The 14540-nt window shown below is 40.9% G+C and overlaps 1 non-coding gene across 1 annotated transcript; it reads left to right on the top strand.

Moving 5' to 3' along the window:
* Positions 1-13886: 13886 nt before the first annotated feature.
* On the top strand, positions 13887-13960 carry trnan-guu (transfer RNA asparagine (anticodon GUU)). The gene has a single exon. It is a non-coding gene; the product is annotated as a tRNA-Asn (tRNA).
* The last annotated feature ends 580 nt before the right edge of the window (positions 13961-14540 follow it).

The following is a 14540-nucleotide window of genomic DNA, read 5'->3' as shown; positions in this document are numbered from 1 at the left end:
CGGCATTTCATTTATTCTGCAGAAACATCGTATCAGAATGAACTGCCCGGATAAAAGAATAATTGCGGCTTCAGATCGTTTTTACAGAGCAGTGCGTTGTTCTGTTCATGCTGACTACACGCTTTAAATATATGTCATTTATTGCAAGCATTGCTTTTCCAGGTTTTTCTGAAATTCCTCGCATTTGAGACAGCACTAAAATATTTCATTCGCGTCGCTGAATACATCGTGGAAACGGTATTTGCCATTTTGTTATTCGGTTCTGAAGTTTGAAAATGAAAATGAAACGGGGGTCACTTCGTAGCCTTGAAAGAAGTCCAAGCAGCATAAAAACCCGAGGATTCTCACAAATTTCTTCTGCTGTTTTTATAATTCGGACTTCAACATTTGAATGCATACGTTACTGCTGCTAATCACATTCACGTGTTCACGAAGCTTTTTTCTGTCCATTATGTTGTTGCTAAGCAGTTTCTCCGTTTTCCTCGTATTGTGATTGTCAGCGAGCACAAGACTGAAACAGTGTAAAGACAGGGTAAAACGCCTGACTGTCGGGAGTGGGATTTGAACCCTCGCCTCTATCTGGAGAGCGGAACACAAAGCTTAAAAGACACGAATCTATGAATCTGCTGTTCTAAACCACGCGCCTATCCTGAAGAAATGTACGCCGAATGCACCAGTTGCATCCGATTTTCCGTAACTTTAGGACGATTGACACGACTGGACGAACACAATTTGTGGCGTTTAGCATGACATAGTCTTGCAGGCAGACAATGTTTTGTCCCACTACTTATATAATTCTATCGTTTACTCGTTTTAAAAAAACACGGTGTTCTCGTTCCTAATCAGATTTTTAGTGCTTTCGGACGTTACTTCCAACCTAGACTGACAGCTCACCCGATCTGTTTGTGATCAGACCATGGAGTGGGGGGGCTGTACCAAATGCCCGTTCCTTCCCAATGCTGAGACGATCATTCGGAAGATGGGTGTGAAGAGAGACAGGCTTTGTCGACTAAAGAACAAGACAGGATATACAAGAACACTCATCACTGGCAACAGTTACATTCTTTTACTATAGAGACTCCTACTTTGCGTGTTTTTTAAAGACACTGAAACTCAAGGAAAGTGGTGACAAATGAAACAGGTGGAGCTTGAACCCACGATCTTCGGTTTACGAAACCGACACCTTACCACTTAGCCAACGCGCCTTCAAGCAAACAGGCTACTAATGTTGTTCAAATTATTTGTTTCTGAATCTGTTTTACATCGCCTGGAGGCAGCAACAACAACAAAAAAGGGATTCTTAACAAGGAGATACGCGGCAGCGGTGTGATTCCAACAGATGCCCCTGAAGAGACTGGAGCTTTAATCCAGCTCCTTAGAGCGCTCGGCCGCGTTACTCTCGACAGCGGCTCTTCAGTTCTTGTGGTCTGACCTAGTGGTGTTATGACGCGTGGAAGCGACTGCAACTTCATTTTCTGAGATGCTTTCTCTCACGTGGTGAAATCTCGACTTTGGCACCTCTGGATATAGTTATTCTGTGGAGCAGGCTTTCAAACCTGTGCTTATAGCGCCCTTGAAGTCATTTTATTTTTACAGGAAGACGTATTCCAAAAGACGCATTCGTACTGGATTTGACTGGGATTCTGAAATACTTCTTGCAAAGGTATTCAGACGTTCTTGAACCTATAATAAAAAACAGACCTGAAACTCCATAGCTTCCAATCTCTGATGTTACTCTCCTTAAACTCGGACGTGATGTTCTGCAGACGTGCAGTGTCCCTTTACTCTCGTGTTTTCAAAACGGCCTCCGTTGTCGGGCGCAGTAGAAGTGGAACTGGCCTGACTGCACAGGAAAGTACGGAATAATAAAATGTTTCTACGGCTCAAACATGTCCCTTTAGACCCTCGTCACGTCTCTGTGAAGAAGGGGCAGGTAGAGAGATTTTACAGATGCTCATGATGTTTCGCACGGTATGTTACCTGTTGAAGTGTCTCCCCAGTGGGCAAAAGATGTAGAATATAAGTCTATTAAATGCATACCTTAGAATTATAAATGTGGTCCATAATTTGTCTAGAATGAAATTCTAATATACGTATATCATTATACGTCAATTACACATCTATGATTATATGTCCATTATACATAAATGGTTGGAGTTCTAATATACGGATTAGTTTAGCGGACTATTATACATATATGGCTGGAGCTCTATTATACAATATATAGTTCTATTATAACATTAACTGTAGAGGACTATTATACACATATGGATAGAGATCTATTATACATCAAAGATTTTAGTTTTAGTTTTAAAAGTTTTATAGGCACAGAAACAAGTAAATCAAGCCAATGATTTGGTTTAGAAATTTATTCTGTAAATATACAATCATTCACACCTGAAAAATATCTAGTTCAAATTATAGTACATTATATACAATATTGTAATCAACATATGGCTAATCATCAACTGCTACTAGATCTTCACTAATCAACCAATCAGACATACCCATTACACATTTTCAAACATTAACTGCACTTTTCTGCAGTCTTTGCTCAGTCCTAGAATACAAAATGACCATATTTCAAAGTTCAAAAGTTGTAGTAACTTTTTAGAACATGGAGCTTTTTGTAAAACACTTTATTTTGGCATTAAAAGATCAGCAAGATTATACATTATAAACTAAAAATAAGAAAGTATGCCAGAGATGGATCCTATTAATCAGATGTAAGCTGTCATATAATGACCTATCTGTAAACTGGAATACTAGTAGTGGATATTTTCCACACCACAGAGAGAATATAATATCATACAAGTAGGTTTTGATTGTCCATATTGTCAAGGACTCGCTTGTGTGTACAGAACTCTTCCATTGTGCTCAGCCTCTTGATGTGGAATTGGGAGTCCACCTGTTCTATACACTTTCCCACACAACTCAGTTCATCCTCTGATCTCTATCAGGAGACCCAATACCCGAAACTCTGAAATCATTCACATTTTGTATCAGCATTTGAAAGGAATTAGGTCAGGATTTTCTTACACTATTGTTACATTAGCATAACTGTAGTGTTGCTAATGTGCTGCATGTAATTTATAATCCTAAAAATGTTAAATTTCCACATTTGCAGTTGATTTTGTATGATCTGCACTTTCACACTATTTTTATGTGCCATTTATTGCTTATTAACATACTATTTTTAATCAAAATAATATTAAGTAAGACCTGTATGTATTCAAATAGTATTATTACTATTTATACTTACTCATCAAAAGAGGATTGCTCAGAAAAACATATTTAACCTAAATGGCAAACAACGAATATCAGCAATGCATTGTGGTATATAACCGGAAAAGAACTGTGTTAGATATGTTTTCAATTTCAATTATATATGCATTTATTCATGTTGATGATATTACAGTTGAAATTTAACCATGGTGGGAATCCCTCCCTGTCATACAGGAGAGTGGGGTTTGATTCTTGACAGGGAGCTAAGGAGCTTTTTCTACAACCTGTTTACAATTTAAACTGTAGTGTGAGACACCTTTCTTCCTACAGAAATCTATTTTTTTTTTAAATGAGATGAATTTGTTATAACAACACAAAACATCAAAGTGAATCTGCTTTTCAGCAACCCCTTGGCTTCATGGGAATTTTGTTTTTTTGACAGCAGGGTCATTTGCAAAATTAAACAAGGAATTGATTCACTCCTGTGAAATACTGTATAAAATGGAAGATGGGTTTGATATGGAAACAACTACACACATTTTAGTTTTTTTTTCCAATTGTACTCCCATCAAAGTGACATAAGAAAAGTCATTGTCAGAAGTGGGATATGAAAACAGGCCACCAGGGGAGACTGATGTAATAAGTGCACCAGAAATATATTGAAAACAAATGGGCTGTCACTAAGAGAAATAGAGGTCCCACCATAAAACACCATAAGGAGTGCAAAACATGTTAAGTTATTTCTGTACTTCATCAGCGTCGGTAAAAGAGGGACTCAAGGACACAAAAAATCTAGTTTGGGATTCGGGATGAGAAAGGGAAGTGTGACTTTAGATACAGGGCGTTGCAGAGAGGAACAAATGGCGCAATGAAATAAAATGCCAAAACCCCAGATTGAACCAGGGACCTTTAGAGCATCAGTCTAAGGCTTTCTCAGCTGAGCTATTTCAACCTCTGTGTATGATCCGACCTCTGCTGTCTGCAGTAGCCTCTTAAAGTTCCAGCATGAATGCATGAAGAGGAGTGGTAGAGTGTTACTGCAACATCATTCAGAAGGGAAGTGATCCGGCTCAGCTCTCTGAGGTCTGGTAGATACATCTTCCTCATGAGTAATGTAGGTTCAACTTCTTCAGGCTGGAGGAAGGGCTTGCATTTCGGCAGCAGTGACTGACTGAGTAGTGACTTCTAGGACCTGGTCTTATCAGGTTGCTTTGCCAAGTTTGTCAGTTCTGCTGAAATGACCTGTCTCTAGGAAATTTAGGAAGCAGAAGAATGACTATCTGAAAGGTGACATGATCTGCTGGCTGTTTGACGTGGTCACGAATGACACAGGAAATGCGAGTTCTTGCAATAAGACAAAACAAGATCCATAAAACACTGGCAGAAGTGCAAACTGTGAGAGGATAAAAAGACACCTGTTTCTGCCCGATTTCAAACAGGGGATCTTGCGCATGTGTGATGAACGTGATAATCACAATATTACAGAAATGACAGCAGCATTGAACGTGTCAAGACGTAAAAGATTGTTAATTCACTTCAAATACTCACAGTGTCTTTATTCTGCTGTAATAATTTACTGTGCTCATCAGGCAGTAACAAACCTGTTACCTACACTGTTCCCAGAACTGGATAGGTGACTCCACATTCTACAGCTCTCTAGCATAGAGGAAGTCAGACTACAGAAATGGAGAAAATCTCCTCTTCGAAAAGTCTTCCTCGTTAGTATAGGACCTGTCACCTGTCCCCACCTGTCACGCGGGAGACCGGGGTACATCAGGACGCGCATTGAAGTGAAAGCAGGAAGCGCTGCGACATGCACTGTGCAGATCCCGCCACACTAAGAGGTGAGTGGGTCTGTTCGATCACAGCGCTAGGTGAATCCCCAATCCCCTTTTGTGCGTGGCAACAAAAGAAGTCTGTTTCCACCCGGTTTCGAATGAGGGACCTTTCGCTTGTGAGGCAAACGTGATAATCACTACACTACAGAAACAGTGGCAAACTTTGCCCCGTAGCCCAGCGCTGAGCTTCGCCAATGCGATTCAGCTGCTTCCAGTGCCTTTATTGAAGTGCGCTGATGGACCGTGCTCTCTCTCCAGAGACCAGCACGCCTGTCATGGACTGAGCAGGAAAGGCGGCACCACATTCTACAGCCCTCTCCACGCAATCTACGAAATCGGGCTACTGAAGTGGAGAAAATCGCCTCTCCAGAAAGTGCAAATATCATCTTGGAGAGTATAAATCCTATTGCCGAACGTCAGCCCTGTCTACCAGAGTAACCCTCCCACCTCCTGCAACGATGATCAGCTCGTCTCACACGCGAGAAGTCTTCCTTGTTGGAAACAAGCGCCCCCTCTTCTCGCGCGTTTTGCACATTCGAGTGGTTTTAATGCGGCTCCTTCGTACACGGTGCTGATCTTTTGGAAAGCAGGAGGCAAAACTGACACGTTGCTATACCGGGAGTCAAACCCAGGCCGCTTGGGTGAAAACCAGGAACCCTAACCGCTAAACCATATGGGAGCGAACAACCCTGCTGTTCCGGGCATCATGCAAGCAAACTACATAAATATGAGAAAACACGCAAGAGAGTTGTCACTCAGAGTGTCGAAGGGTCGATGTATACTGGGGCTCAGTTGAAATGCAACGTCAGGACTTTTCCGAATTATGTCATACGAAGAGAGCACAGCCTTTTCCGCCCTGTCCCGTGTGTCTCGGTAACTCTCCGTGATTGTATAGTGGTCAGTACTTTGCGTTGTGGCCGCAACAACCCCGATTCAATTTCGGGTCACGGCAGAATAGGGGCGTCTGCTTTTATTACTTGCACGAATGAAGGCAAAAAAAAGCCAATCGATGTGAACGAACGGCGCTTTACAGAGGAGTACTGCCTGACTGTATCGTTGATGAACGACAGAGGCCACTCCGACCTCTTCTCGGTTTTCTTCAATGACTTACTAAGTATCTTCTTCACATTCGCCCATGCAGGGGAAGCCAGTTACACCAAAGGAAATGCAGGAAAGTGCAATTCAAGCAGAGACCAGGAGGGACTTGTTTACACCGAGAGCGGTCGGAGAATGGAACAATGCGCCCAGCCCTGTTGCTGGAGCCGATTCTTGATGAGATCTTGGGCTCACTAAGAGGCCCCCGCTGGATCCTTATCTTTCTGTTGTTCTTGCAGGTCCTGCGCTGCTTTTGAGCCGACAGAGCTCGTCCTGGTCTGTCGGCACAGCCCAATTGCAAATGATCGGCTCCGCATACAGAAGGAACGTGCGTTTGGTACAAGAGCGCATGAAGGCACCGGAAATACATTGGGTACAAATGACCGGTCGCTCAAGACCTCTGTGAAGTACAGGAGCGTGCAAAAAGAGGCTGTTTCTCGAATTCTACAAGAGTGGGGAATTCTACAAGGCAGCGCCACATTTTACACATTCTACTGGGCCCGATTTCTCCGGTTCGAAACCGGGCGGAAACAGGCCTGTTTCGTTTGTCGCCACACACACTGTTTGGGGATTCGCCTAGCGCTGTGATCGAACAGACCCACTCACCTCTTAGTGTGACGGGAACTGCACAGTGCATGTCGCAGCGCATCCTGCTTTCACTTCAATGCGCGTCCTGATGTACCCCGGTCTCCCGCGTGACAGGTGGGGATACTCGCCACTATACTAACGAGGAAGACATCGCTCTCTGCTTAGTGTGCAAAACACTTACTTGCAGCATTGTGGGTGCTGTGGTTTAAATGCTATTGGTTTGTGAACAGAATCCCCCTATCCCAGTGCATTGTGCCACATTAAATAAACGCACGAGAAAAAAGAGATTCAGAACGCAAAGCTGTGTCAGTGTTCTGTGTAAAAAATCGGTTTGAACATCATGGGAGCTGTTTTTAATAAGCTGCTGAGTAAAGAATATTTTAATCTTCCTGCTGTCAGTAGTATTGTGAATATAGTTGACTCTTACCTGAATAAAAACAGGACGTAAAGGAAGGGTTTCAGAATTCAGACAAAGCTTTATTCCCGTGCTTACAGTCTGGGTAATTGGAGACTGCGCTATTCTGTTGCCTATGGTCATATACGGGTTTTTCGCATGAAGCCGTATTGAACAGTATTTCTCGCGTTGTGAACTTGTGTATACAGCGGTCCCCCGGGTTCCAGTTAGTGCGTAATTACGCATCGATGAAAAACCGGAGGTTTAAAAAAAGATAATTAGCTCACTGATACTTTGATGTAGAGGCTGTGGAAATATCCATATGTCGTGGCCTTTAAAATGCATTTGGTTTGAAGGCGTTCTGTGCTTCCGTTGCGAAGATATGGACAAAAGAATATTCGTGCTTGGTCAAAAAAATGTCATACTGTATAAACGAAAAAGTAAATGCTGAGAAAGCATTCACAATGTATTTTATACACAAAGCAAGTATTCTCGCGATTCTAAGAGGTTTCGTGTAAACGCTACAGGCGTCCCAAAATCGTTTTCGAACTTCAAGCTAACTTTAACCCGGTTGAGCCGCGCCTGCAGCTCCCTGAGTCTTTTGTTATATAATCTCAGAACCCGAAGACACCCAGCGTCTCCAGCCCGTGTTGGAGATTTACAGTTCAGAAAACTGCTGTCTCGAGCAGAAACTGATCTTCCTGCTTTGGTTAAGGTTATCGGAATCGGCGGCTGCTGTGGGGGTATAGCGCTTGTATCTCTCTTCTCTGGCTAAACACTATCTACTGTAAAGTATAGAAATAGACAGAAGATGAAATACAACTACAAATACTTCAGTAAGGCCGAGTAGATAGGAAAGTTTAAATCAAATGTTCTATAAATCAATTTGCCTATATTTTCGAACTCTCTGTTAGAGCTCTGATATAATCCTCTCTGCTCCTGCCGCTGTCACTCTGCATTCCGTAGGGCTACAGGTTGATTTCACAATGCCACATTTAATTAAATACAGGAGGAACCGCAAGGAAAACAATGTGTTTTAATAAATCTTCTTCTGGATTTATATTTCGGTCTTTCACCTTTGAATCCATACCTTGGCTGTAAATATTTACTCGATTACAGGCATCCCAAAAAGTTCTTAAGGCAGAAATCGAACCCTATTTGACTTTCTGCTAATAACGTGTAAGTGTTCACAAAGCATTTCCCTGCCCATCATGTGCCCGCAAACCGGTTTCTCCGTCTTCCTCTTCCTGTCATTGTCAGCTAGCACAAGAAGACGGAAAAAATGCAAGACAGGGAAAAGGGAGCGACTGTCAGGAGTGGGATTTGAACCCACGTCTCTATTCAAAGACCAGAACACCCAAGCAAGGGAAAGACACAAGTGCTTGTATCTGGCACCTTAGACAGTTCAGCCATCCTGACAAGCTACTTAAGTCATTGTGAACCAGTAGTTCACAAAAGTGAGAAATTCGTTGCTGGAGAAGCGCCACGTTCCCTGTTGTTGCCTAAACGTATTGCGGAAATCAAATATTCGGATCGATTCAGAATGTGCTTTACAGCCTTTGTGTAATATTTTAAATTGTTAAAAACAAAGTGTGTACTGTGTACTACGTTTAGGACTAGTTAGTGTGGTAGAATATGGAGATCATCTCCAGCTCTGAGCTCAACTGCAACAAGAAGTCGTGCTGAACAAGTGAGAACCCAGCTGATCGTGTGCTCAGTGTGGTGCTCAGGACTCAGGAGCATTGTTGTGGTTCTAATTTGCACAAACTGCAGGGGCTCTGAATCAGAACATTTCAATTGATCTATTCAGTAAGTTAAAATGCAGGACACGTTAAAATAGGATTATTACTTTGTCTCTGTCCTATTTGTATATAACTGAACGTCCCTTACATTTTTAAGGACACATACCTACTAATGCGATACTCATTGCAAATAGTCCCAAAACAAGCACGTCCGGCAGCTGCGGGGTTGAAGGTGAACATGTATCGTATTCTAATGGCTTCTATTTCCACTGATGAATGAGACAGATTCACAAAGAGATCCTTCACACGATTAAGCGAACACATTGCCTTTTCTGTCTGATGTAGAGGCTACATTTGTGTCAGCAGTACTATACAGGTAAGTCGAATACACTTTCGGGGGCTGCATCTGTAGAGCTTCATCTAAGAGGATTGTTAGAGCACAGTTACATTCACCCACGCAACTTATTCTATGATCATCTAAGAGGATTTTTTTACTTTTGCACACGGTTACATTCGCCCACACAACATATAATCTCTGAATGTCCAATGGCTCAATAACCCTGTTTTCCCCTGGGAACCACTAGTGTACAGTCCCATCCCGTTCAAAAATATAACAGATATACTCAATTGATATATTCAATTAACAAATATAAAAAGATATTATGAACAAGAGAACTCTTGTTCATATAGATCCAGGTTTACACAATTAATTTAATGCATACTCGAAGTGCCTGAAGTCTTGCTCTGCTGTTTTAAATATACCTCCAATGCATTTAGTTGTGTTAACTACCAAATTATTTGAACTAATTTAATGTAACAGTATATTCAGGAAATTCCGAGAAAGTCTTCAGACTTGTCGTGGCTGTTGAAGAAGCCACCTGTTGAATCTAGCCCGGGATTTCTTGAGAGAGCGTTCAGCAAGCGAGTCCACCTTCTGCACTCCGCACTGAGCTGAAAGCTGCATCGTATAAAATATCCATGGTACAACTCGAGAAAAAAATGAAGACTAAACAACGACTTTTGATGATTACAAGAGATTCAAGAAACACAACCGTCCGCACATGGGCTTGGATCCTGAACGCTTAAGTTAAAAGACAAAACGAAGGATACGAACTGTAAACTCTCTTCACGTCTTACAGTTTATGAAATAAAACAATTTCTTACTTTCTTAATAATTTCTTACTGCTGATAGACGATTTGTTGCATTTTAACAAAATCACAATTACAAACATTCTGGGTTAAACTGTTATTCACGTACTCTAGCGGAGAGAAACGTTAGTGTCTTCAGCTGTGTGAGCCCATTTCTAAAAAAAATAAAAGTTATATGAAATTAATTGTTCTACTTTTTAGGCTTGCATAGCCTTATGAATGTTTCGGTTAAATCTTTTTTTCTGTAGTAATTTCAGTTGATATTAAAATTAGTCATGATTTACAATTTTTGGACATGGTTCATCTTAAATAATTTTGTAATTAGTTTCAGTTTTGGAAAATCGCACCCAGAAGCTACCAAAACTGGTAATGTTCATATAATGTGTAATGCAATAGCAGCATTTTGGGTGGGAAAACAAAAAGTATTTCTTGGTTTGAATCCCAAGACTTCATAAGCGGCGTTCGAGGACTTCTCACTTCAGATAAAGGTGTCAATACATCGCACATTTTTACTCAATCAATATCAGCAGTGTTATCGCTACCGAACGCTAAATATAGATCCTGGCAATACTTCGTGAAATCTTCGTAAGAAAATCCAAAATACCACGGGAGCAATCAAATGTATACGCTTCTTTTGGATCGAGAAGAGGATAATTATGAGACTCAAAACATGCCTGTCTTTTCTTTTTTCGAGGACACATGGATTATTGAGGTGTAAAGATAGGTTTAAAATCAAAATTATCTGCTATTGCTGCTGTTTCTTTGATAGTTTCTTCAAATCCTTCAACTGATCATCGATATCGAGGAATAATATTATACAAATTGTGGTTTTCTGTTAATTGCCAATTTTATTGTAATTACATCTTCGTTTACAGATGTCTTGCATGAATCACAAGGTATAATAGTCGCCGTGCGTCCTCAGCTAAAATGTTTTAAAAAGTACGACAAAAGTACAATATGCTTAACAACATGTATGGTTATATCTATATTAAAATTAAGATATTAAAAAACAATTTTACAGTCCTAACCTAATAATGCTTGTGAAGTTTTCCAAAAAATCCGAACTGTAATTTTGAAATATTATTGCTGAGAATGCAAAGAGAGTACAAAGATCAAATTCAATGAGTGAGAATACAACAGTAGTTCACTAAACTGAGTTTCTTCCCTGAAATGATTTGCTTGCGAAGCACTAAGCAGCTTTGAACGGATCGCGGGAATCAAATATACAGATGGGTTCAGAGTGTGCTTTCCAACTTTTGTGTAACATTTTCCTTTGATAGGGCAGAGTTGTCTTCACAATCTGGGTTAAATAAAAAGGAGTGACGTCAGTACAAAACAGCTTTCCTTCTTGGGGAACAACGGTTGTGTTCCATATTTCTAACTAATTTGGTTTCAAGATCTCAATTTAGTGTGAAACATAAAAGCCAGCTCGATAAATCTCTTACACGTCATTTACAATGGCCTTTCAACTAATAGCCCGTGCAGGGATCAAACCCCAGCTGTTGGTACTAGTTGCGTAAGGCTCTGCAACATGCAGTGAAGAAACTAACCTCTGCTTCTTCATTATATACACATTGAGCTATATTTGTGAGCCTACTGTCCCCTGCGGGCTCTGTATTTGATTGCGGTACAAGACCGGCCGTGGAGGTAAAGTGAGACGGGTGTGTACATTAAAAGGCTCATAGCGTCTCTGGGAGGGCTCAAACCACCACCCTTTTTGTTAACAACCGAGCCACAAAGACTCATGTACAGCTTAACACTCCTCGGTCTCAGTGAAAGTGATACACTCCGTAAAATTTCCGGAGATTTATTTGTTTTTAAAGAAAAATCACCAACAGCGGCCGAGATCTATTGGAGTTTTTCATTCTATACTGCGATTTCTGTAGGGTACCCTGTGAAAATACGAGTTTTGACGAGAAGGGATGGACATAGAAGGTCAGAAGGCTTGGGGAATTGAACTTTAAGGTGAAGACAGCGGGTTCAGTAGCAGCAGAATCTGATCAGTATCAGTTGACTCCGATATACTTTGAAAATGAACTTGGGGATTTAGAGTCAGACGTGCTACCGTTGCACCATGGGGTACTTAATTTAAAAAAATAGAAAAAAAATCAGTGTTCCTGGATCTGTAATTGAGAACAACACCTGCACAAGAGCTGCAGAGGAAGAATAAAATGTGGTCTGGGAAGAAGAGACTCTCTTCGGAAGAGCGGCGCTCTTCACAGATTTTTTTTTTTGTGAAGCTGATTTGTCTCCTTTGGGGAATTCAAAGGCGCTGACAGTTGTGACCTCGTGGCGCAACGGTAGCGCGTCTGATTCCAGATCAGAAAGCTGCGTGTCAGCTATTGGTTTTTCAGGTTCTGCTGGTCCTGAACACGGAATTCACACCATGCAGTTGAGTTCTATCTGTACACCACATAGATAATCTAAACAAAATAGAGCAGTACAGGACACGCAGTGTGGCGCTCACACAGCGAATAGCCTTGAACACAAGAGAAAAGGCACCGTTCACATCTGCTAAACATCACGTCCAACTTTAGAGACAGCTGCATCAGAGAATGGAATCCCGGAAGTTTCAGATAACTTTTTTTAATACAGGTTCAAGCAAACCTGAAAGTTAATGAGTTTCCGGACACTTTTGTTTTATTAAAAAGTGTCTGAAGCCTGAAAATGTAATTTGAAAAAAAAAACGCTATTGTACATTAGCAGGTGCTTTTTGTAACGATTTGCTATTTCATGCTGGAAAACAAAGGAAACAGACCCATCGTTTGCTTTCAGGTGCGGTTCATTACATAATAGACATCTATTACTGAGGAGCTTGAATATAATTTACACGAGCCAGGTAGAAGTCGAACCTACAATCTTATGATCCGAAATCTGACGCGTTATTTATTAAACCGTTGGCATTTCACATAGCCTGAATTCCCCCATAGTGTGCTCAGCGCCGCTACTAGTAATGCACCGCTCCGTCTAAAATTTCAAAGTGAGAAACATGTGTTTTCTGATTTTTATGAGTTTTAAAATATAATCTCTTTAAATATGACAAGGGGTTTATGTTTCGCACTGAAATTCCGATTGATTGAGAATTCAAAGAAAGATTGTTTTCTTCCACAACACCGTATAATTATCACATCCACCAGGCTCTCCAACCTCTCCAGACCTTGCTGGGTGAGCAATTGCTCCGATAAATTAGGTCACGTATCATGTTAAATCATTTCTTCTCAACACATTTCCTGGTGCACGTTTTCTCTATGAAAAAAAGTACATTTTTCCCTTGCACGATTTTTCGTTTTTATCAAAGCGTACAGAAAGAAAAAAAAGAAGAAATAGTGTCGCAAAAGAACTCTGTCGCCCTTGAGAGATGTCAAACGCATTGGACATGAAAAATGCCAGATTAAAGCCAGTTCTCTTCGTTTCTCAGTGTCGGGGCTGCTATGTAAAAGAGGCAATTTGCTCTGAGAGCAAGTTCAGCGCTTACTGAACGCAGATGTCTCAGAGCGGTGTGTCCAAGTGGCTGTAAAAGGTGATGGTTCTCCTGTCACCGTAGCTTAGTTGGTTAAAGCGCCTCTTTATTAAACAAAAAAAAACGAAATTCAAATCCCAGCCGTGTATTTCTTCCTTTCTTGTAGTACAGAACGTACCATTTTGGGCACTCACAAAGGGCTTGATTTCGTTAAATGCATGTGTTCATTTCCTTTCTGGAAAACTTATTTTTGATGAAATTCACACAGCTTGCGGAAAATGAAATCCAATTCTTGGTTATCAGTGCAGAAGAAATATTACCGGCTGGCAAAATAAACGGTAAGAGATTTTTTTTTAACCGGAAATTTGTGATTCGAGAGCAGAACCTACAAGTCAGTCTCTGTGGCGCAATCGGTTAGCGCGTTCGGCTGTTAACCGAAAGGTTGGTGGTTCGAATCCACCCAGGGACGAATTTCTTCGGCGATGTAAAGTCGATTGGATTTCTCAGCGAAACCACAGCCATTTTAATATTTGCAACAAATGCGAGTGTTAAACACGTGTCAGGATCACCAGGAAATGTCCAATAATGCCCAACATCTTAACTCCGCAGAAAACCATATTCACCCAAGAAAAATGATCGTCGAATCGTCATTTATACTCCAGTTGAATCCTCTGCTGAAATATTTTAAAAATACAATGCAGGTTTGTTTGAGAACTTGACAAGCATTGTTACGATAGCACTGTGCAGTTGGATTTTGATATTTTGACATATTTACCTTGATTTTAAACATAAATACTATACAGTCTATTGTAATTTTAAAATATGTTAGCTGAGGATGCAAAGGGGTGAAAGGGAAAGGTCAGAGGGTATAGTAACAACAAGGTTAGGATTGGTGGAGGTGGTAGGGGTGTTGATGGTTTTTCTCTGTAGAGGATGATTGAATGTTTTATCCTTCTCTGAAGTGAGAAACTGGAAGAGTTGGGAGTTGAGAGATCTGATCAGGTTATATATAAAAGGAAGTTGATGTGGAGCTGTTAGCAGTAAAAAAT

Source organism: Atractosteus spatula (assembly GCF_055471065.1).
Source record: "Atractosteus spatula isolate fAtrSpa1 chromosome 10 unlocalized genomic scaffold, fAtrSpa1.hap1 SUPER_10_unloc_10, whole genome shotgun sequence".
NCBI classification, from domain to species: domain Eukaryota; kingdom Metazoa; phylum Chordata; class Actinopteri; order Semionotiformes; family Lepisosteidae; genus Atractosteus; species Atractosteus spatula.
This window is presented reverse-complemented; position numbering and strand designations above follow the sequence as displayed.